General features: G+C 36.0%; 1 pseudogene; it reads right to left on the reverse strand.

Annotated features, from left to right (window-relative positions):
* Positions 1 to 1,324: 1,324 nt before the first annotated feature.
* Positions 1,325 to 3,109, reverse strand: LOC100939182 (5-azacytidine-induced protein 2-like; annotated as a pseudogene).
* Positions 3,110 to 4,264: the final 1,155 nt, after the last annotated feature.

The raw sequence follows: 4,264 nt of genomic DNA on the forward strand, positions 1-4,264 counted from the left end.
CATTGTGCCTTTGCTGGGTTTTAGTAAGAATGATGCTGGCCTCATAGAATGAGTTAGGGAAGAGTCCCTTCTCCTCAAATTTTTGGAATAGTTTCAATAGAATGGGTACCAACTCTTTGTTGTATGTCTGGTGTAACTCAGCTATGAATCCATCTGGTCCAGGGCTTTTTTTGGTTGGTAGGTTTTTCATTATTCTATTTTGGAGCTCGATATTAATTTGATCAGCATTTTAATTTCTTCCTGATTTTATCTTGAAAGATTGTGTGTTTACAGGCATTTATCCATTTCCTCTAGGTTTTCTAATTTGTGTATGTGTAATCTCTGAGGTTCTTTTGTATTTCTGTGAGATTAATTGTAATGTCACCTTTATTATTTTTGTATGTACTTATTTGAATCTTTTCTCTCTTTTTTTTTTTTTTTTTTTGGTTAATGTAGCTAGTGGTCTATCAATCAATCTTGTTTTCCTTTCAGAAATTTAACTTTTGGTTTCATTGATTGTTTGGATTTTTGGGTCTCAATTTTATTCAACTCTGCCCTGATTTTAGTTATTTCTTTACTTCTGCCTGCTTTCAGTTTAATTTGTTCCTGTTTTCCCAGTTCCCTTGTGTGTGATGTTAGACTGTTAATTTGAGATCTTTCTAACTTTTTAAGGTAAACATTTAATAATATAAATTTTGTCTTAAGATGGCTTTTGCTGCATCCCGAGATTTTGGTATATTGTGACTTTGTTTTTATTTATTTCAGAGATTTATTTATGAATTAACTTTATGGTTAACCCAAAATCACTCAGAAGCAAGTTGTTTAATTTCTATGTAATCTTGGGGTATATTCTGTGTACAGAAGAGAGGAATGTAAATTCTGTAGTAGATGGGTGGAGTAATCTGTAGATGTCTATTAATTCCAATTGACCAAGTGTCACATTTAATTCCAGAATTTATTTGTTAGTATTCTGCTTTAATCATCTGTCTAATGTTTACAGTGGGGTGCTGAAGTCTCCCACTATTATCAGGTGGCTGTCTTAGTCTCTTTATAGGTCTAGAAGTACTTCTTTTTGTGAATCCCAGTGCTCCAATGTTGGGTTCATCTATATTTAGGATAGTTAACTCTTCTTGTTGAATTGAACCATTTATCATCATGTAATGCTCCTCTTTTTCCTTTTTTTACTATTGCTGGTTTAAAGTCTGTTTTATCTAAGTATAATGATAACCTCTGCTGTATTTTGTTCTCCATTTGCAATATGACTCTTCAGCCCTCTACCTTGGGCCTATGGATTTTGTTACAAGTGAGATGGTTCTCTTGAAGACAGTAAATTAATGGGTCTTGATTTTTCTTTTTTTTTTTTTTAACCTAAGATGCTTTTATTTCACTATATTTTCAATATCTTTACGCATTATAACAACAGAAATGTAACCTATTCACATTGCCATTTGTTCCATTATGCAATTTGAAGCAACATACATGGTTTCCTTTTATTTTTATGAACAGATATTTAGACATTTCACACTTTGTAAAACCACATCTACAATCTCCAATTCCATTCTTCTATCTGAGAGGCAAAATTTTACGATTAATATCGAAGGCAGAGTTCTCTTTTTTAAACACCTTAAGTTTACTTATTAATTAGTATAGTAGCATATTTCAGATTCTTAGAATATGGAGCTAAAGGGTGCTCTTTCATACTAGAAAACCAACTATGTTGGTTTTTGTACATATTGTACGTATGTTCAAATATAGATACTGAAGACCTCTGCAAAATTTTAATCAAAATCCCCTTTCAGTTTGTTAAATAATTTCTTGGGAGGACCACTGAAAGAGATAAGTGTCCTCATGGTGAAATCGTGAATCTTTTCCAAATTAATTCTTATAAAGGCAGTTCTGATTATGTTGATCCAAGTAATGCAGTGGTGGAAGGTTGGGTAAAGGCAAAGTTTTAGTTTTAGTTTCCCCAAATGCTGTCTCACTTGATTTAGGAGGACTTGGAAATATTGTCTTTTCAGGAATTGTCTTCCAGAGAATTTCTGCCATAAGAACTGTGTTCGTGAAAGCATGTACCATCATTAGGAATGGATCTCTCATTGTCTGTCCATGATTGGAGGATTGCTTTCTCTGATGAAACCTTTACATCTCCTGGTAAAGGGGATGATGCGGTATGACAAAGAGCTTTGCCATTTGGTGAGACAGGGGGATGTCTTGTGTATGTTGCAGTAAAATTCATCAAGTGCAGTTTTGTGCTGTCTCTTCCAAGGTCTTCACTGCATCCTACAGGGGCACAGGCTTTCTTGATTGCAGTTGAGGTTTTCAGTTTTCTTAGTAGTTCACCTTGTACTTGAGTCACCAGATGTAAATTAGACATTTCTCTCTTCAGTTCCCAGTATGCATGCTGCATATTATCACTTGAAATGCTTAGTTTTTGGAGATCTCTGCTCTTCAGATTGTCTTCCTGATATGGATCGTTTGTTTGGCTTTCTGTAGTTCTATTTTGAGATCGCTACGTTCTTTTCTCATCAGTTCCAGCTCTTGTTCCAAACCATGGATCTTCAGGTCACAGCTCAACTTTTCCACCTCCCAGTTTGATGAAGGTGGATTTAAATTCCTCATCACCTGCTGAGTTTCCACCTCTGTCCTCAGCTGGAGGAGTTCTACTTCTTTAGATTGTAGCTGCTCATTCAATACTTTCAAAGATTCAGAGTTGTCTTTATCTATTTTGTCCAGTTTGCTCTTCAAATTATCTCTATCAATGCAAACCTCTCGATATGCACGATAGGCCTTATTTACTTGTTCTCATCCCACGAAACTTGTTTCTTCATCAAATCGAGCTATTAGCTTTTCTTCCAAAAATCTTATTCCCTTCTTTAACAAAGAGTTCTTAAATCGTTTTTTGATGTCTTCATGTGCAGTGACAAGAGCAAAATGGGAAGCAACAGATTCATCTCCTGAATATATTGAAACTGGAGTCACTGTATCTCTCTTATGGGCTTTTTCATGATTCAGAATACAGATATCATCTTCTACCAGTGCATCCATGACAACCAGAAGCGAGGCTACGTAGGGCCGCCCCCAAGGCCGCCGAGTTTCGATTCCTTAGTGTTTGGAAACGGACAGGAAACAAACCGGGTCGCCAGGGGTCAGTCACCACGGGCTTCCGGTTTCTTCGAAGACACCGCCGCTTCCACAGCTAAGGGAGCTGCTCCGGGTGCGTCGCGGAGGGAGTCCCATTTCTTCTGACTCGGCAGGAGCCCTGGACGTTCTGGGATTTTTCTTATCCAGATTGCCACTCTGTGCTTTTTAAGTGAGACATTTAGACCATTTACATTCAAGGTTATTATTAATATGTGAGGTTTTGTAGCTAGTTCCTCTGTAGTTTCTATTGTGTGGTTGCTTTATAGTGTCTGTGGGCTATGTAATTAGGAGTGTTTTGTGGTGACAGGTATTGTTATTTTGTTTCTATTTTAGAACTCTCAAGGATCTCTTGTATGGCTTGTGTAGTGGTTACAAATTCCCTTAGCAGTTGATTGTCTGAAAAATATTTTATATCTCCTTGATATAACTTGATATAACTCAAGTTAAACGAACTTGAGTTTGGTGGGATAAAAAATTATTGGTTGGAATTTCTTTTCTTTAAAGATACTGAATATAGGCCTCCAATCTCTCCTGGCTTGTAAGGATTTTGCTGAGAAGTCTTCTGTTAGCCTGTTGAGGCTCCCTCCGTATGTCATCTGACCTTTTTCTACAACTGCCTTTAAGATTTCTTCTTTAGCATATATCTTGGACAGTCTGATGACTATATGCCTAATGATATTCATTTTATATAGTACCATGCAGGTGTTCTCTGTATTTCTTGAACCTGGATGTCTACCTCTCTAGCAAGATTATGGAAATTTTCTTGAATGACTCTAATATGTTTTCCAGGTTGTTTGCTTGTTTTCCTCTCTCAGGAAGGCCAATAATTCCTAAATTTAGTCGTATTACATAATCCCATGTTTCTTGGAAACTTTGTTCATTTGTAACAATTATTTTTTCTTTATTTTTCTGACTGGGTTAGTTGAAAAGATCAGTCTTCAAGTTCTGAAAGTCTTTTTTCTGTTTGGTGCAGCCTATTGATAAAGCTTCCCATTGTATTTTGAAATTCCTTATGTGAATGTTTCAATTTTAGAATTTCTTATTGGTTTGTTTTTATGACGTTTATCTCTTCCTTCGTTTCCTGGATCGCTTTAGATTTTTCTTTGTGTTTATTTTCAACCTTGTTTTCGATCACATTGAACTT

This window comes from Pongo abelii, chromosome X, assembly GCF_028885655.2.
Source record: "Pongo abelii isolate AG06213 chromosome X, NHGRI_mPonAbe1-v2.0_pri, whole genome shotgun sequence".
In the NCBI taxonomy this organism is placed as follows: Eukaryota; Metazoa; Chordata; class Mammalia; order Primates; family Hominidae; genus Pongo; species Pongo abelii.